Here is a 21,331-nt window from a genome sequence, read left to right on the forward strand (position 1 = left end):
AAGCTTGTACCATGCTCTGACAGAGGTAACTTCCACTAAGTCTTCAGGGGTCAAAGAGACAAGAAAGTAGGCTCTAGGTGTCACTATGGAGTTGATATCAGGGTATGGAGGTGGTCTGAGTTCTTGAAATAGTCAGGTACCAGTTATGCATTTTCCAAAGGAGGCATACCTTCCTGAAAGAGCAGCTGTGGTGAGGCAATAGGAATGATTACAGTGCACTGAATAGCCCCAAGGTGCTGCCATCCTGGAGCCTTCTGAGCTCACCTAACAATCCCCGAGAGATCCATTTACGAGATCAACTCTGACATGGGCAGACTTTCCAGAGATGGTGGTAATGTTGTCTGGGGCCCACCTGGGACCAACTCAAGCAGCTGGTCTACTGCGAGGCCCTAGGGAAGGCCAAGGAGAGATAAATGAGGTCGAGTGGTGAGCTCTGTAGTTGGCTGCAGCAGTAACCTGCCTGCGCTGTGAATGTGACTATTGCCTTTAGTTAGAGCCACTGGCCCTCCGCACTCCCTTCCACCTGCCCCCTGACCCTTCCCTGCCCTGACTCAGGCCTTTCTATCATGGCCCAATAGAGGTTCCAGTGATGAGAACAGCTCACAACATTTAGGTCAGCTTTTAAGTTTCCATCTTGCCCACCTATATTCTTACTCTGACATTTGCAATTTGCACTAGTGTGGCCATCAACTGCAGTGCTTTCTGTCCTTCTATTTACTGAGCAAACAAACATCTGGGGCACATATATCCCAAAGACCATGTCTACCCAACGGGGTTTTCAACCAGCAGGATGAGCCCAGACGGGTGAAGGTTTACTAGAGATGAAGCATCTTGGACACTATAAAAGGTAGATTGCTTTATATACTTATTTCCCCTGGAGTTCAGCTCCATTTCAGTAGCATTGTTTCATCTCTCCTGGGAAAGGACCCAAGAGTCTCTGTTGCTGGGGATGTGTCTCCTTCACGTCACACTCCCGGATTCATGTCTGATGCTGAGCTTAAGTCTGACTCTTGAATAGGTCACTTCACAGACCCAGCCTGAATGGACCTCTCTGGCCATCAACTCTTCGACAACCAGGGGAACTGACTTTATCACTGTCATCATGAAAACTCTCCCACATTTTGTAAGCCCACCAAAGATATGGCCCAAAAGACAGAGGTGATGACAATTAGTTCCTCTTAATTATTGTGCCTATTTAAGCACAGAGGCTGAGGGGCCAGAAGCCTTGGAGCACTGTGCCAGCAGCCCACGGAGGGAAGGCTGGGTACCACCCCAGTATTGTTGTTATGCCTATCCTTGCCTTTGACTCCCCCTTGGCTTTGCTCCTTAATTGCCTCCCAACTGAGTCAGTCTGAACCTGTTTACTGGACCCACTTGGCAGGGCTATAACCGAATGTCCCTAGGCCTTAGTCGTCTTTGGGGGCCAATTAGATTGCATTTTCACTCAAATTTTGTTAGCTGATTGCTTCTCCCACATGACACTAACCCTGTGTGGGTTCTTTTTCTCTAAGTCTCTCTCCTGATTTGGGGTGAGGCCACAGGACGTATCAAGTGTGCTCAAGACCAAACAGAAGCTCTTGGGGGTTCAGAGCTGGGTCACTTGAAACTATTGCTCAGTGTGTGACACAGGGCTCTACCCAGACCAAGGTGACCAAGCTGCTGGAGGCTGCGCTCTATGAACTACTGGAACCCAGGCCATGAAGACTTCTCTGATGGCCTAGCAGGTACAGGGCAGCTCTTGGATTGCCATTTTGACCCTACTCAGAGTAAAGCATCTCAAAGTCCTTTAAAACAGTGCTCCTTCTTCTGCCCTCATGGGATCATGTTTTCCAGTACTACAAAGCTCTCAGAGGCTCCTATATTGCTCACAAGGTGCCCCAGAGTTGTGAGTTCTGCCATTCTCCCAGACTGAGCATTCATTGCGGAGGTAAGGGACCCCCACCACGCACTACCTCACCACCGTCTCATTTTCCTTTAACCTGAAAGTTGCTCCACTGTGCCACTAGGCCAGTAGTTCTCCTGAGCAACCAGCACCACAGCTTCTGTCTCTGGCTTCTCTCTCCACAGGGCTCAAACTCTGCTCTCCTCTCCCTGTCATCCTGCGTTTTCACCATGCCTACCCCTCTTTTTCTTTTACAGGCGCACTCACCGTTCATAAAGATCATCTTTGTCCCCTCAGCTAAAATGCATGATGGTGCAGATGCACCAGACAAATAGATGCATGGGAACCAGGCCTGGGTCCGGACCTCCTGGGTCTGATCATGGCGGGTGCTCAGCAGTCCCCACTGCAGGAAGAGCATTGAGCCTCTGAAGTACCTGCTCTTGTTTTCTGCTCTTAGAGTGGAAACAGCTCTTAATTTTTCAGCAGTAGAATTTTGCTAACCTCACCTTAACTTCCCCACTGTTCCCCACCAGGATCAAATGAGAAAGTGATGAAAGTTGTGCCTACATTTCTCTGGCCATGTTAGTATCATATAAGGTTTGAGCTGCACTTATTGTAAGTGCTCAATAGATAATGTTAAGAATGGAGGAGGTTACTTTTTTTGGTGATACTCAGGGCTTACTCCTTCTGGCTCTGTGCTCTGGAACCACTTTTGGCCAAAGCTTGGGGGACCATGAAGTCCTGGGGATCAACCCAGGTTGGCCATATGCAAGGCAAGGGTCACGAGCAGGAGGTGGCTGTCAAATACTACAACACCATCACCTGCCTCAAGAACTTGTAGGTGAAGGAACAGTCTGGCACTACCGACTGGATCCAGGTGGACCAACAGATTATCCTTCTGCTGCTCAATTATTCTCAGTGCAAGCTGGTGGCATAGGAGTACTACTAGGTCCTGGATCACTGCTCCTCCATCCACAACAAGTATGATGACAATGTGAAGGCCTACTTCAGGCGGGGCAAGGCCACATGGCTGTGGGGAATGTGCAGGAGAGTCAGGTCAACTTCACCAAGGGCTGCAGCTAGAACCCACCCTGGTGCCCATGGTGACCAAGGAGCAGCACACCCTGTGATCTGGAGGCCCAGATCCAGCAGAAGGACCAGGAAGACAATGACCACTTCCAAGGCAACTTCTCCCATGGACCAGTCCCCCTTACCTATTTGTCTCTGGCTTCTCTGTACATACACACTGCCCCCAGAATGGCTTTATTTTTGTGAAGATGGGCCCACCTGGTGATACTCAGGACCACACTTGGCTCTATGCTCAGGGCCACACCTGGCTCCACGCACAGGGATCACTCTGATTATACTCAAGTAATCACATATTGTGCCTGGGATAAAACTGGGGTCTGCTGTGTGCAAGGCAAACACTCTAACCTTGTACTTGCTCCAGCTCCTACTGAATGTGTATTGACCACGGCATATATTAGTCACCCATAACAATGCTGATTTGGAGGGAGTGGTTAAGTCACACCCAAGTGTTCTCAGGGTTTACTCCTAGCTCTGCAGTCAGGGATCACTCTTGGTTGGTGCTAAAGGAATCATATGAGGTGCTTGGAATCAAGTAAGGGCTGGATATATGCAAGACAAACATTCTACACACTGCAAAATAGTAGCCCCATTTTATTTATTCATTTGGGGTTGGGGGTGGGGATTTGAACCACACCTGGAAGTGTTCAGGTTTTACTCTTGGCTCTGTGCTTACTCCAGACTCTGAGCTCAGGGGCCACTCCTGGTGGGGCTCAGGAACAATATGGTATGCCAGTGTTAGAAACTTCATTGGCCACATGCAAGGCAAGCACCCCACCCTTGGTACTAATTTTAATATTAGGGGGTATGCTCAGGTATGCTCAGGGACTACCCCTGGCTTAGTGCTCAGGAATTACTCCTGGTGATCCTCAGTGGCAAGCATTAAATCTGGGTTAGTCTCATGGGAGGCAAGTGTCTTGTCTCCTATACTCTCTCTCTAGCACCTCAAAAGATATTTTTTGGTTCCAGGAACTGCTCTCAATAGCAAAGATATGGAGGTAGTATAAGAGAGAGCCTAACAGGAAAAAGGAAATGTTACATTAAGTAAAGTCATCAATAGACTATCAGGCTGGGCTAGGTGCTTGGCAGGGACTTGACTTAGGGTGCTGTGCTAGAGATGACTAGGTGGTCTCATTAGCGTTATCTCCCTGATAATGTGAGTCGTGATCAGAATAGAGGAGGAACCATTCATGAGATGAGAGGAAAGAGGGTCTCAGCCCAGAACAGCAAAAGCCCCAGGAGGGTCAGAGAGAGCACCCTGAGTATTGATGAAGAGGGAGCACGAAAATGTCTGGGAAGGGAGGTCAGTAGGAGAGAGTCCAGAGTAGGGGGGTTGTAGAGCTGCATACTCTGATTTAGGTTTTGGCAGTGCTGCGGCAGCAGCTGGTAGGCTATTGGGTATTAGCTGGGCAAGAGAGGCAGCGGGAGGAGGGGGCGGGAGTATCAGATTGGCAGACCAACAGGTGGGATGGTTACCCCGTGAATATCTCAGGCTTGGATTCAGAGACAGATGAGGGAAGGGGATTCTTTGGAGGTAGAGCCACACCAGTCCTTTAAAATGAATGGAATTCCTAGAAGGACAGGGCGGAAACCAGAAATGACATGGGTGGCCTAGGACAGGATGGTTGTTCAAGTGCCCAGAGAATGGTTTCTCCTACTAGGGGGAAGAAGGGGCCAAAGCTTCCTCCTCTTCCCTGTCCCCTCTCCTCCCTCCCATAAGGACAGGTGTTAAAGAAATGTGAAATGTGTGTGGACTAGCAGATAGAGGAATGACTTGGCTTCACAATTAAAAAAAAAACTTTTGAAAGCAAACTATAGTCAATTCCAAAAGTCAGAAAGGCAAATAGCTTTCAAACAGCTAAGTAGTCAGTATATTAAAGTGGCCAGCAGCTCTGTTTACTCACTGAAATATCTGTGGGAGCAGGAGGGGGCGTTCAGGAGCTGGGCTGGGCTGGGGAATTTCTGATAAGAGTCTTCACAGTGGAATTTAATTTGCTTTACTTAAAGGTAAATCTGAGAGCTTGTTCTCATGAAAGCTGACAGCCCACTCTATTCTCCAAGGACCTATAAGCTAAGATGCCAAAAGAACTTTATGCTTTGCTAGCATTTGCCATGTCCTGGGGTTTGCTGGCTTTACAAACAAGTGTTAATGAATATATGAAAAGCCCCACAAAATAGTAAATGCATGAAATCAGGACCCTCTTGGTGTTCAAGGATTTATAGACCTCTATTTTTTTTACATAATATTTTGGGTTTTTTTTGGTCCTTCTTTTGGGAGTGGGGGACCTGGACTCAGCAATGCTTACTCATAGCTCTGTGATCATATAATGGTACTTACTTTGAAATTAGGTATCACAAACTGCTCCCTCATGGTAAGAAGGGTAATGTCACTCAGCCATAACATCACCTTTCCCAGAACCTGGAGTCTCTAGGACTAGCTAAAAAGGAAATTTTTCCCCAGGGTCTGGGACTTTCTTAAATTCTGTCTTAGTCACCAGTTACTCATTATCTGTATCTGGAAAGGAACTGTGAGCCAATTTATGGCCAGTGTACTTTTTGTGCCGCTTTGTTAAACCAGGAAATATGCAGACAGCTGAGTCACACTTTTCGATGAGTTTATTTCTACCTGGAGCAAAGTTTTCTGATATCCATAGCAATTTTATTGCTTTCCATCTTTCTCTGATCATGTACTTTGCAAGATAATTCAGTCTTTTGCTTGAGGGTATCAATTATATGGAGAAGCATTATCAAAGTACTCTTAAATGGATGTAAAAAATGGAAATACCATGAGATTTAATAACTCACCTTCAAGGTATATAGAGACATAGTGAAAAATAAAAGAGAATAGTACAGATGGGAACTTTGAAATCAGGTCTGAGCTATGTTACCACAATTGAACTACTCAATGTGGGTTTCAGGTCTAAACTTTATTTTAACCACTATTCCATGCTTCCTGGAAACCCAGCCTCATTATTGCACAATAAATACTTTCAAGCAGTTAGTAAATAAAATAGTTTAAGTATTGTTGAAGTAGAAATCACTGTGACTTAAAGTCCCCATCACTATGGGGTCTGTAAGAAAGTTTCTGAAAACTACTTGATGGCAGCCCAAGGTGGCGTGTGAGATGTGCTCCAATGAAGAGGGCAGATAATTTTTTCTTGGAAGTCAAAAGAGAAAAAGAATGTGGCTAGATTCTTGACCTCAGCTAAGTGATCCTTGAAGGACAAACATAGTTTGTGTGGGAGAGACTTACAGAACTTAGGGAACTCTAGGAAATGAGACTAGCACACACACAGGTGTTGGCCTGGAATGGACATAGGGTGTGCACGATGGAGTTTCACCCCTGCCCCGGGAGAAGGGGTGAAAAGGACATCTTTAAAAAGTGGACAGCAAGACAAATTATGGTACTTGCTTTTGGAGATGGCTGTGCCTTTGCTCACACTGTTTACAACATCCTTTTGGAGATGACAGTACCTTTGCTCACAGAGTTGGTGTGCAGTTGTGGAAGAATTGAAGTCACCAATAATCTTATCTATGTGCATGAATCAAGCTGAAGCTAGACAGGTCAATGATAAATCATCCTATTAAGGAACTGGTAGCTCACTTTCTAGGGGTGTTGCATAAAATTAGAAAAATATCGACATTATTTGATCTAACTGATTTTACTTGAACTAATAAGGGGCTGTTACTGAAGGGAAATGAACTTATCTATCACTTTTACTCATTAATTCCTTCCATTGAGGAAGTCCAACTCAAAGGGATTAATTCTTCAATTCTTTAGAATTAAAAATCATCGTCGTCATCATCATCATCATCATCATCATCATCATCCCATTGATTGTCAAATTTCTCGAGCAGTCTCAGTAACATCTCCATTCATACTAACCCCGAGATTTTAGAAGCCTCTCTCTACTCATCCTTCCCAATGATGCCACATTGGAGGCTCTTTTAGGGTCAGGGGAATGAGTCCCAGCTTGTTTCTGGTTTTGGCATATTAATACATCATGGGGACCTTTTAAGGCTCTCCCATGTGGGCACAAAACTGGTAGTTTGCTAGGTTCTCCCGGAGAAGAAGGCTACAAGATATTCAGAGCTTCCGGGAGCTTGCTTTTAAGTCTCTGGATGCTGGCCGTGGATGGGATTACACTGCGCTGGGGGCAGTCCCTGGGTATGACTGCCTAGTTACTGGGAAATGGGAAATCTGGGCAGAGGAGGCCCAGTCCTGATCCGAGCAGGCTTGGAGGTCTCAGCCTTGGGTCCCACAAACCTGGGTTCCTTTACGCGTGAGGCTCGTCCTTACATGTGGAGAGGGGCTCTGGCTAGGTTCCAAATTAAAAATAATTTGTTCCAAATTAAAAATAAAATAATGTAAAAATAATTTACATGGCTCTGGCTAGGTTCCAAATTAAAAATAATCTCCATTATTCAGACATACCTTGGATTCAGTTGTTAAGCTAAGTTGTTAAGCTTAAAGCCTGACTGTTAGCTCTAAAGATGGTCCAATTCCAAATTTACTGGGTGATTAATTTGCCATGTATGTGATTCTGGGTATAATTATCAAGTCTCAGTTTCTTCATCTTTGAAACAGCAAAGTGTTTTCAAAAGTGAAGATTTAGTTTCTTCATCTCACTCTCTCTAGAGCAGGAGATCCTAAACCTTTACTATGTGGATCCCCTTTATGCTTGAGTAATTCAAAACAAAGAAATGTTGCCAGAAACACCTTGGACTCCTTTTCAGTTGTTGTACATAAAAAAACTTTATAGTGTTGCCAGACTTTTTGGAAATCCCACATTCAATTGCATATGCTATGTGGGAGTTTTGACCAATAGTTGAAGAATATAGGTTCTAGGATAACTAAAGTAATGCCATGGATATAATCTAACCTATTTTCAAAGCTGTGGTCAACTCTAACTGGATGATTTTGCATAGACAGTTTCCTATGCCCCAGTTTCTACATTTGAAAATGTGTACAATAATACCAGAGGTATCAGGAAGACTAAGACAACATGTGCAAAGGGCCGAACACAGAAGCTGTAAGCCCTGAAAGGATTTAATCAGGTACAGCTATATTTTCTTCTCATTGAACTGGTACCAATAGCACAGTGGGTAGGGCATTTGCCTTGCCAGGCTGACCCAGGTTCAATTCCTTCATCCCTCTCGCAGAGCCTGGCAACCTATGAGAGTATCCTGCCTGCACAGCAGAGCCTGGCAGGCTACCACTGGTGTATTCAATATGCCAAAAACTGTAACAACAAGTCTCACAATGGAGACATTACTGGTGCCTGCTCCAGCAAATCGATGAACAATGGGATGACAGTGCTACAGTGCTACATTGAACTGTTACCATTATTTGTGGTTTGTAAAGGCTTCTTGAGGGGAGGAGATGCATCTCGGTGGTTGGGTACATACTTTGTTTGTTTGATACCTGGGTTTGATCCTCAGTACTCCCTAGAAAAAGAACATTTATGAACTTTGAAATAATCTACTAACATTTTATTTTTTTTTTATCATAGCAATGTTTTTTTACTGAAGTTGAAATGCTTAAATAGGTATACAGTGTTGCCACATTACCACAAGCACCATCCTTCTACTTCACAGTTCATCAGACCCTTCCAGCTCACTCCCTCACACAGCCCTCTCCCCAGATTGCATTCAGTCACCAATGATGAAGGAGTTCATCAATTTTGCATATGTAGAAAAGCTTCCATAGAAACCCAAAAGAGGAATCTTCAGGTTGATAGACATGTTAATTTTTGGGGCAAGGCCATGTGTGGAGAGGACATAGAAGCTCTGAGTGGAACTCTTTCCCCATACCTTTCCCTAAATTAGATTAGGTGTATCTAATCAATTGTTATAAAAACAATAACCAAACAAGACAGTGGGTTCACTGAGTTTTGTGAGTAAATTAACCAAACTTGAAAAAAGATTTATAGCTAGCGGGTCAGACACCTGAAGTCTAAAGGAAGGTGTTGTGGAAAAAAACCCACTCCTAGCGGATTGGTTGGAAGCACAGGTGACAGTGCTGGCTTGTGACTAGCAATTGAAGTTAAGGGTGATCTTGGGAGAATGAGCCCTTGCTGTGTAGAATCTGAGGCTAGCTCTGAGCACAACATTAGCATTGGGCTGAAATAAGTTAAAATTCTCTAGCTGAGAATTGTTCATTGGTGTGGAGAAGCCACAAGTGCCAATAAGAAAATTGGTCTCAGACCACTAATTTCAAGGACTCAAGAAGATTCTATAAAGCAGACCAGGTATAGGTGGCAGTAGGAAGTGGTGGGGACGGTGGCAAGTTAGAGCCCATGTATGATCCAAAGGGGACAAGCACCCCTAGTTCTAGCTAATGGGTGCCACATTAGAATTTGGGCACTATGTGGCAAAATATTTATTTCTTAAGAGAAACAATAAATCTGGATTCTTATGGGATAGCTACTAAATTTTTTAAGATTTGCAATAGAATAAAAAATGTTGACAAGCATAATAAGAGCTTGTAAATCTGCCTGAGACTGGTTCATTTGGCTCCATTTTCTCCATTCTTGTTTTCCTTTCTATAAGGCTCACCAGGCAACATGTGTTCACAGGGTGGTGCTTTGTCAAGGCCTTGCCTCTTGACACTTACAGAGCTAGAAATAGATTCCTCTTTATAGATGGGCTGCTGAGACCCAGAGAGGACAGTGGTCTACCCACGGTCACACTATCACTTGCTCAGCACAACAATGTCAGTCTCCTAGTTCTCTGTTCACTGACCTTGCTTGAACACGTTGATGGCAGTGCATACCACTGGTGGATCACATTTGAATGTGGTTTAACAAAAACGTAACACCAGTGTCAAGCTATTAAATTATGGTATCTTCTAAGTCTGCTCCCATAGGTTATCGTTGAGATGGGTGTGTAAGTGAGTCAGTGTCAAAAGATACATTATTCACACAGATCTCTGTTTGCTGGGGGAAGATAACCTTATTAAAGTCTTTTGTGACTTCCCCATCATAGTATTTATTCTACAAGGACACATAATATTTATCCAAAATTGAAATCTCCAAATAACCAGAGTGCTAAATATTCTATTATTTATGAGCCTGACAATCTAGACACCTGAGTTAGACCCCACAGGGAAGAAGGTTCATGGTCTGCAGTTGACGTGGAAAGATTCCATCCAGGTCATGCTCTGTATGTGCCTTATTCCCAGTTTCCCAAGTACGAGAGATCTAACCCAGTTAGAAAGGAAAATGCAGGTATGAAACTTAGCATTTATTAAATATAACATTTTTTTCCTGAACTGTCCTATTAGGATCACATTTTGCAGCACATAAACCTTCACTGTATTACTGTCATCCCATTGGCATCTCGTTGGCATACTGTTTTTGGAATGTAGAATATGCTACACATAGTTTAACAGGTTGTTCTGTGCGGACAGAATACTCTGAGTAGCTTGCTAGGCTCTCCGAGAGGGACAGAGGAATCGAACCCTGGTCAGTTGAGTGCAAGGCAAAACGCCCTACTGGCTGTGCTATCGCTCCAGCCACATAAGCCTTACACATAAGCTACCGTTTTAAATTATTGATAATAGTTCCAAAACAAATATCAGATGATGAGCAATTTCTACTCTTCTTAAAACTGGGGCTTTCCTGGATGAGGTAATAGAACTGGACTTTCCCAAATTACACAGATTATGAGACATTGCAGAAATGACTCCAGTTATCTTTGATTTCCCTGGGGCCTCTCCATATACACTCAGGAGCCCAAAAGCCAATCCCAGACTAAATGGCCCAGCTGTGTCACATCTTCAGTTAGGTACTTAGACCAGTGGAGTTACGAAGCCACCAAGGCTACACCCAAGGCACTGCTTGGGCCACATCATGTAGGAATCAAACTCAGGACTTCATGCATGTCTCTGCTAGTTTGAGCTACTTGTCTGACCCTAAGTTAATTTTTTGCATTCACATTTTAAAAAGAATTTGAGGCAACAAAGTTGTAGGAAATTGACTAATTCCCCTAGGTAAAGGAAGGTGTCTCCTGGTCTCACACAGGTTTCTATAAATATGAAGAATAAGAGAATTCTTTAGCTCACACTCCCGAGAGAAGTAGAACCTATGGAAACACTGGACTTTATAACATGACTTAAATATTCTGGGTGCAGGAAATAAATCTAAATCTTTATACTCACATTATTTCTGTTTCCTGACCTAAGTCACAAGGTTTACTTATGGTGCTAGAGAGATAACACAGCAGGTAGAGTGCTTGCCTTGCACACAACATACCTGGGCTTGATTCCTCATGAATACCTCTGGTATGATCTCTGAGCACAGAGCCAGGAATGAGCCTTGAGAATCGTCAGGTATGGCCAAACATACACACACACACACACACACATGCACACACATGTGATTATACATTTTTAAAAAATAAATCAGACAGCTTTTAAATGAAATGAACCAAAAGAATATTATATGATTTGCCACAGTTCCTGATAGCCTTGGATGACCTGGGAAAGTTTCCCCCATTCTCTCAAAGCCCAGAATAGAGACCACCTTGTTCCAAACAGGTGATCTTGACAAAGCTCAATTCCTGAGACACTTTTCCTACTATAAGCAAAAATTTTAATAAAGCTAATAAAAGTTCAGATGGAATGAAATTCTGCAAGGCCATGAGGCTCAAATAGGTCTAAGGAGAATCAAGGGTCAGAGAGCCAGTGCAATAGTAAAGAAGCACAGAGTCAGTGAAAGAGATGAGAAATGGCAAGGTCAAGACCAAAGAAAAGTGGAGAGAAAGGAGGAGAGGTGTGCCCCAGAACAGGAAACTAAATGTGAAGTTACCAATCAAACTCCAATTTCCAGCTTCCCTCGAAGAATTTCCATTGAGTCCTCTAGGCTTTGCCCAACAATGCTCAGATAGTAGAGGGACTACGTAGTGCTGAGAATCAAACCAAGGTTGATCATATGCAAGGCAAGTGTTTTAACCCTTGTCTCATCTCTCTGGTCATGATTTGTTTTCTGTTTAGTACATTTGTTTACTTTGATTCTTTATGTACCTCATGTGTGTGAAATCATGTGACCGTTGTCCTGGGATTATTTCACTTAGAATTATATGCATTCTAACTTCACCCATGTTGTTCCAATTACCAGAAATTCATCTCTTTTGTTTTTATAGCTGATAAGTATGCCCTTGTGTGTGTATATAGATCTTTTTCTAATCATCTGCAATGGGCCCTTAGGTTGCCTCCATGTTCTGAGTGTCGTAACTAATGCTTCATGGGAGTGCATAGAATTCTCTGAAGGAAGATTTTGTAAACTTTGTTTTGCATATCAAAGAAGGGACTAACTGGAATACATTAATTTCTATTTTTAATTTTTTTAAGGATTTCCATGCCATTTTCATATTGGCTACACTAATTTATAACCCACCTGATACCAGGGTTGTGTACCAGGGTTCCTTTTTCAGGGTTCCTTTCTCACTATCTTCTCAGCATGTGTTGTTTCTCATTTCATGGAGAATAGCCATTTTCCCACTACAGTCCTCCACATTCCCGGAGAGCTATCAAAGGGATGAGAATAACCATTCTTACAGGTATGAGGTATGAGCTCATTGTTGGTTCTGATTCGCATTTACCTAACAGACATGATAATTAACATCTTTTTGTCTACCTGTAATCTTCTGGTGTCTTCTTTTGAAAGGTTTTCAGGTACTCTGTCTCCTTTTAATTGGGTAGTTTGATTTTTGTTCTTGGTTATATGAGTTCTTTATGTATTTTGTATATTAACCCCTTGTCAAATGTATGAGTAAAAACATTATTTTGAGGAGATTTTTGTTTGTACCAGTGCCAGAGATGGAACACAATGTCTCACACATTCAGAGCATATATTCTGCTGATCAAACATACCCTTGTTTAGCACTTTGTTTCCTGCCCTTTCCACAGAATCTCTCTCCCTGTGGGCCTTGCACTGTCTATAGCACTCCTGTACCTGAGTGTTTATTGTGAACCTTGTGTTACCTGAAAATAATATCACATATATTGATTTGTAGGAGAAAGGGACACACTAATCCTTAAAGAGTCTTAGTCAGAGATGCAATTAGCAGCCTCTTCGACCCCAAGCTGCACAAACGGGCATTGGATCGGGGTGTATACAAGACAGGTGAAGCTCATTCTCGCTCAGAGGATCATGGTGGCAGAAAATAGCCTGGTCAAATCAAGGCTAAGTAGATAATTCTCAATGCATTTCAGTGGTCAGCCCAAGCCAAAGCTGTTGTCAGGAAAATGAACCTCTATGGCATTTGTATCTCTCAGTCCCCTAAAGTGGAAGGGAACAGAATTCCTGGATCTATCATCACCATTCGGGACTTACTCTTGACAAATCAGGTTCCAACAAATTAGTTGAGTCCTCTTTGTCAAGGAACTATTAGATTCCCCGAGGTTCTTAGAGAAATAGCTGTGTGTACCATAGAAGAGATACTTGCAGACAAGAACAAGGTGATTGTGGAAACTTGGAACATCCTAATCCTGTAACCAGCTGAGGTATCACTGACAACTGTTGGCTGGGGCCCTGTGACTCCTGGTGACTCCAGGGAGATAATGTGGGTGATTATGTTCACTTTGGGGAGACAGCTGTGGCTCCCACAGAAAATTACATTCTCTTTGGGGAGATACTTATGGCCTCTTGGTTCTTTCATTCAGGCAGCCCTACATCACAGCAGCTTGCTGAAGTCAAAAGCACCACACTGATGTAGAAGCCCAGAGGGTTCCCAAGCCACTGGAAATGGTCAGGTTTTGCAAACTAAGAGAAGCAATCTGGAAGTCCCATTTATTTGACTTGCGTATTAAGATCACTTTAGGACAGATGGCAGCCAAATATCTCGAGGAAGGACATTCTTTCCCACCTCATTCGTTAACAATGTCTGTAGGCTGACCCCACGTTGCCCAGGGTTGAGACACCTGATTTGAGCTGTACCTTCTCCTGCTGCTCTGGCCATATGAGAGGGTGTGAGGATGCTCTAGCTCATGGGGAGAGACCCTTGGGGTGGGCAGGGCCTATGCTGAGCACCGTCTTTCAAAAAGGCTAGCACACCTTTGTGAATATTCTCATCAGTTTTGTTTGCACATTTCTTTCTTTTGTGTCTTTTTGTGGAGCACTAGAAGTATCAGGAGAGAATATTCCTTTAAAAGTTAGTTTCTAAGATGCCGCTTTTGGAATAGGCACAGAGAAAAAAAAAGCTCTTCCTGTCCCTCCCTCCCCACTCATTCTTCTGTGTTAAAATATTTTAGGTGCAATGACAGACCAAAGGCAGCCTTTCCCCGAAGAGTCTGGCAGAGGAGCAATCCTAGCAATCCTCAGAGCTACTGGAGAGGAAATGAGGTCATGCTTGGGTCATCTCATAACACCATGAAGGAGAGTTCTTGGGAATTTTTACCTGTGGGAAATGAATCTTTTTCAAACTTGCCAATAGCAAGAAAAAAACAATCTGATCTTTTTTTCTCCTTCCTCTAGCTTTTGGTCTTTGGGGATCACAAATCTCTGGTGTCTGGACACTTGGAAAAATGTTTTGGCTTTCTCCTGGCTCAGCGCCCATACGTCCTTTCCCTCTGCCCTGCCAGGAGCCACAGTTGACTCATTGTCTGAGTCTAGTTCTAGGTTGGCATTGTTTCTGTAGGAAATCTCCAGAACTGCTGTGGAATTGCTATAAAACTCTCTTTGAGGACTAGAGATAGTCCAGCAGACCGAGTGCATGATTTGGTGCAAGGAGGCCTGGGTTCAATCTCCAGCACTACACGGTCTCCAGAATTACCGCCAGAGGCAACACCAAGCACAGAGGCCCTAAGCTTCTCTGAGTGTCATAATTCCTGGCACTTAGAACAGTACCCGGTGCATGTAGGCACTCAGAAAATATTTGGGTGAGGCTGAAGACGTGGTGCAGAGGTTGCCTTGCATGTGGAATACCCTGGTTTGAATCCTGAAACCACCTATGGTCCCCTGAGTACTACCCATTGTGACCCCTGAGCAGAGAGCTAGGCGTAAGCCCTGAGCACTGCCAGGTGTGCCCAACTCCCCCCCACCAAAGGAAATACTTGAAGTGAGTTGAACAAGTGAATAAATGTTGTACCTTACTTGGATATGTAAACTCACACACACACACACACATATAGTGTGAGTGGGCATGTCTGTCTGTCTATCAGTCAGGGTTTTGCAGAGAAACAAAACCAATAGAGGATATTTAGGTTAAAATGTTTTGTATATTCATATATGTTATGGACTGGGGTGATATCAAAGTGGGTAGGGCATTTGCCTTGCATTTAGCTGACCCGTGTTTGATTCTTCTGTCCCTCTCAGGAAGTCCAGAAAGCTACCGAGAGTATCCCGCCCACACGGCAGAGCCTGGCAAGCTACCTGTGGTGTATTCGATATGCCAAAAACAGTAACAACAAATCTCACAATGGAGATGTTACTGGTGCCCGCTCGAGCAAATCGATGAACAACAGGACTACATTGCTACAGTGCTACACACATGTGTTATATATATGAGTATATATGTATATATGTATATACATGATAGATATGTGCTCACATAAAACCACTTTTAATGATTTAGCTCCCACAATTGTGCAAGGTGGAAAACACAAAAATCAGAAGACAAATGGGAAGGTTGGAAATTGGTCCGAGCTGATGTTGCAGCTTTGAGTATTCCTTCTTCTCCAGGAACCTCAGCTCTTATTCCTAAAGCCCTTAGCTGATTGAATGAAGCCTGTCTACATTATTATAAGAAATCCCCTTTATTTATAGTCAACATATTATAGATGATAATCATATATGCTAGATAACTTCACAGAAACACCTGTGAAAATAATGGGGTACTATCGCCAGCTGACATATAAAACTTCGCTGACACCAGTACATCCTGTGTCAAATGCTATTCAGAAATAAATCTCCTCCACCACTAAACTCCTGCCACCAAACTACCTAGTAAAAGTGTATTGAAACAGAATTAGTCAAAACCCTGGTGGGCCTACTTCCAACTCTGTGCTGGCAGTATCAAGATGCTTAAAACACATTCACTGCCCTCAGTGAGATAACTCTCTAGTGAGGGAGACAGTTTGGCAGGCAGATAATTACAAAGGGGTCTAATAGATGCCTTTATCAAGATGTGGACACAATCTGCTAACTACTGTTTAGGATTGGGCAACCTCTAAGTGGTCAGAATAACCTTGGCAATTCTAGAGTCTGATTTCAGCCAGGCTAATATTACAACCTAAGCTGCTCTGCAGAGTTGCAAATACCTCAGCTAAATGGACTGTAAAACAGGCCAAAGGACCTTAATACCAGCAAATATCCAAATTCCCTGGCACACTAGATGTTTGGGTCAGCCAAGTCCTGTCACTTGTCCTGACTGCCACTTAGAATCCTGGGCTTTGCTCATATTTAGATCAAAAGACACCTAGACAGCCACCTCCCCATGCTCTCCCCAAGAAGTTTGTTCCTGGGAGGACAGGATACATAAGAGGCTCTGTCTGTTGCCTTAACTATGGTATATGAGGCCCTTGACTGACTTTGGTAAAATTTCTATTTCTGGAAAAGTAGCATGGCAACTGTTTCCCTTCCCCAAGATCTGGGCTTAGTTCAACAAAGTGCTGATGGCCTTTATAACACTTGCTCTTCTCTCCTTCCAGCAATATGTTTGTCATATTTGATATTGGATTCAGTCTAATTGCAGAGTCATTGCTAAGCAACTAGTAGAGTAGTTGGATTTAGCTCATCCTCTGTGTTAAGATCATGTACTTCTAAGATCAAATATTAAGCTTATGAACACCACATATTTCCATGAATACAAGTTATAACCAATGTCCTGGTGTTCTTATACCAACCTGTGTGGTAAAGTCCAGTGGCAGCCTCCAAATGATATTATCCAGAGTTAAATCTGCCACTGAATCTTGTGAAAGCAGAAAAGGTGGATCCCATAGGCACCCCAAAAAGCAACAGAAATGCTAATATATTGTGTTAAGAATAAGTGTCTGGTTGTGTGTCTTAAAGACAAGAGCTTGGGAAAGAAATGCCTCATGTCTTAACACAGTTTTCTCAGAAGTATTGAAAAAGAGGCACAGGGAAATCCTTCATGCTCACCTTATTAAATTCTATATTGCTTAAAATTGATGCAAAGGCTGTATGTTACTTTTGTAATTAAAACATTGAAAACACCTCCACTTGTTTAGGAGAATTAAATACTCATCCCTGAAAGATCAATAGTAACAGCAGCTACAACCCCAGAGTATCTACTGACCGTGTTGTGAAATACCCTGGATTCTACCAACCATATAGTCTGTAAAAGCAGATTGCCAGTGATTCTGATTTTAAGTTTCTTGACGTGGATTTTAAAAACACTATCCATCCAGGGAAATCCATTCAGAATGGTGTAGGCCTCCTGGAGTTCCCATGTGAGGGAGATCCATGACTCCACGCCAAGTTGAGGGGTGGTAGATGGCAGAGGCCACCCATGTGTTTATTTACCAAGCCAGATCTCACTCAGGACTGACACATGGTTTAATTATCATGCAGAGATGCAGCTGGAGGCGGCGAGGGGGAAGTTGGCATCTGTTTTTGCAGAGCACAATTTCTGCAAATAATTAACCACCAGAACTCTTGATTCTCTCTAATTAATGAAGAGGAAGCCTGGAATCTTCAAAGTCCACAACTGTCATGCTGCCATTGTGTCAGGATTGATCTCCTTTGTTCTAAACCGAAGAGCATGCCTCTTCTGCCTCTCGTAATTCTTTATAAATTGAATTTTTCTATTACTAGTTGTGACAGCTAAGTAACATGACTTCAGAAATTCACCCCGCAGTTCATGCCAGTATTAGAAGCCTGAATAATAATAATTTTTTTAAAAGAACCATTATGGAACAAGCTTTCTGTCTCTGACCCAGAATTAATCATAGTGAAGAGACACGTACTGAAAGGAGGGTTGTTAATTAGCTCTAATGGATCTTGCGTGGTGGAGTCTGAATTACTGGGAAGTCTGCAGAGGGAAAGAAGAGATTCTTTTCTCTGTCCATCTCTGTGTGATGTTGACATAGAGAATGTCATACTTTGCTGCCAATGGGGCAGGGAATTAAGATGGAGAGCATAGAAGAATTCAGTTTGGTGGAGGAGAGTAGTATGTGTCCAGGAACCAGACAATTCCCAACATCTTTAAGGAAAGGAAGGGGAAATAATTGTGCTTAGTGCAACTGGCCACTCAATGAGCAGGTAATAAAACCACCACAAGAAACTAGAGAGGGAGCCTATTAAACCCTCTGTCAGATCATGTCATTGGCCTGCTCCAAGAACTCTAGCGGCTCTGTCTCTCTAAGGGAAAGCAATTTGCACATCAGCCAATAGTGTCCTTTCCAGCTCCCACTGTTTCTATTATGGTTTCACTTCTACTTTGCTCTTCAACCACTTCAACCCTTCTGTATTGGCTTTCTTGATATTCCATCAGCACTTTAGGTGCTCCGACCTCAAGACATTTGTAATGACTAGCCTGTCTATCGCACCACTGTCAGGATAACTGCTTGATGCTATCTGCTTCTCTTTTAGGTCTTTGCTAAACTGTTGCCACCTTGATGAGGTTGGCAGTGATCACACCGTGTAAAATGGCCCCCAATCCCCCATTTCTATTCCTATTACTATTTTTCTTTTACTCTCTAAGATACTATATAAGTTCCTTATTATATATCGCTTTCTTGTCTATTATTATTAGATACTAGTTTTTTTTTTGTCAAATATTTGCCTCTTTCACCTCTCACTAGAATAAGAACTCTACCAGAGCAAGGATTTTTGTCTCTTTCATTCACTGGTGTATTCCCAGAACCCAGAACTGTGCCAGTTCCATAAATATTTTCAGAGTGAATGAATCAGTCATCACACTTTGCTGTGTGGGCTGGTATATGCTTGTGCCCATCCAAAGAGATTTCTCAGATAGCTTATAAAAAGTCTGAGGTATGAGCTATTCCCTTCTCTTAAGTGAATGAAGTACTATTATATCCTCTGGCTGCCAAATGTTAATACTTAAACAGTGGAATCAGTAAAATATTACTTGAGGTGTTTCTTTACCATTGGCTTCTAATTAGAGAAACTTGGGATTGACCAAACAATATGACATTTGAAACAGTGGGACTTATTTTGTTTTATTTGTCTCTAGGGTGTCTATGTTTTTCTTCAAGTCCATAGCAAGCTGGTCTTTAGAGATACTACAGAGAAATCATGATGAAGGAAGACTCCTCTTTTTCTTGGTAGAAAGCACCAGGGATCCTTCTGAAGGGGAAACACCCACGGGTATTAAAGGAGATGCATATCTAATGAGCATGCAAAACAAGGGCCAGAACAGAGGGTTTTAAACTGAGGGTTGTGCTGAGGTCCTCATGGCAGATTACTGCCATCTCCATGGGTTGCTTTCAAATCCCCTTATACTCTTCTCACTTCTCAACAGTGGGGCCATAATGGCCTCTTGAACAAATCTCTTTTCCTCAAAAAATGACTAGAGACCTGCTTGTGTCTGACAACTAGGGGTTAGGTCAGTCTGGCAGGAGTTGAAATGTGGACAAATTTCAGTTCTGGAATTAGACAGATTTAGCTGTCCATTCAGTTTAATTTGTGTCACATATCAACACAGACCTTAGTTCAGTGGAAAGAGTCTTAGAGGAAAACAGACTCATTTATATTTTGATTTTATTTATTTATTCATTAATTCATTTATTGTTATTTAATTTTTTTCTGGGTTACACCTGGCAATGCTCAGGGGTTACTCCTGGCTCCACACTCAGGAATTACTCCTGGCAGTGCTTGGGGGACCATTTGGTATGCTGGGTATTGAACCTGGTTGGCCATATGCAAGGCAAGCCCCCTACCCATTGTACTATTGCTCCAGCCCCAAACATCACATATAGTTGAAAAATCAGCTGATTCTCGATAAGAGGTGGTCATAAATCAGATCCTGTTGCTGCTGCTGGTTGCTGAGAGACTTTAGCCATTTTGTCTCTGTGCATTATGGTTTCTAACTCAAGAAACTTTATACTGTACATAATTCTTTATCTTTTATTTTTGAATAGTTTTGATTTTTTAAATTTTAGAGATAAGTAAGATAAGGCCTAGAGGTGAAGATGGTTTAAAGGACTGAAATAGAGGCTTTGTATGCAGGAGGCCCGGGTTCAATCTCCAGGTATGCTTCCCTGAGCACATAACCAGGACTAGATTTTGAGGCAAGGTACAGACCAATAATGCCAAAAAAGGAAAGGTCCAGAGAGATCATTGTATACTTAAGGTAACACTGTTATTAAGGGTTAAAAAAAACCCCACAAATTAGAATTACTATATGATCTTGAAATTCTACTTCTATGTGTATGAAGATTTTGAATAGATATTAGCACTGCCCTGTCCATTGCAGTGTTATATAAATATGTGATATAATTAATAATATGTGTATATGTACTTCTGCACAAACATCAAAAAAATATAACCTCAGGAAATAAGGACATCTGATATTGGAAATAACATGAATTAATATTGAGAGCTTTACACTAAGTAAAATAAGTCAGACAAGAAAAACAAATATTGTTTTTTGCTGGAGTGATTAAGCACATTGGGCAGGGCATCTGCCTTGCACGTGGCCAATCCGGGTTTGATTCCCAGCATCCCTTATGGTCTTCTGAGCACCACCAAGAGTAATTCCGAGTTCAGAGCCAGGAGTAATCCCTGTGCATCGCTGGGTGTGACCCAAAAGGGGAAAAAAAGGAAGGAAGGAAGGAAGGAAGGAAGGAAGGAAGGAAGGAAGGAAGGAAGGAAGGAAGGAAGGAAGGAAGGAAGGAAGGAAGGAAGAAGGAAAGAAAGAAAGAAAGAAAGAAAGAAAGAAAGAAAGAAAGAAAGAAAGAAAGAAAGAAAGAAAGAAAGAAAGAAAGAAAGAAAGAAAGAAAGAAAGAAAGAAAGAAAGAAAGAAAGAAATATTGTATCACTTATAATGTAAAATCTAAAAAACAAAATATCAAACTCATAACAACAGAGGGTAAAACAAGATTGCCAGGGGTTTGGGAAAGCATGTTGGCTGAAAACAACAACAAAACTAAGAAACTGAATAAATGAAAAGGGAGGGCTAGGATTTGAACTCTGTGCTAATCCAGTTTCTGTTCAGAGTGCGCTTCAGGCCTGAATGACACCCAGCTTTTTTTTTTTTTCTTGGAGCTACAAATGAAACTACTCCCATGGGCTAAAGAGATTTTACCAATCCAACTGGCATCCCATATTTAGAGGCTGCTCGAACAAAGGTCAGAGATTAGAACTTAAACTAATCTCCTGGGGGACAAAAATATGAATCATTGTATTTTTTAGATATTCTAAATTTAAATGCCAAGGC

Source organism: Sorex araneus, chromosome X (assembly GCF_027595985.1).
Source record: "Sorex araneus isolate mSorAra2 chromosome X, mSorAra2.pri, whole genome shotgun sequence".
Taxonomy (NCBI): domain Eukaryota; kingdom Metazoa; phylum Chordata; class Mammalia; order Eulipotyphla; family Soricidae; genus Sorex; species Sorex araneus.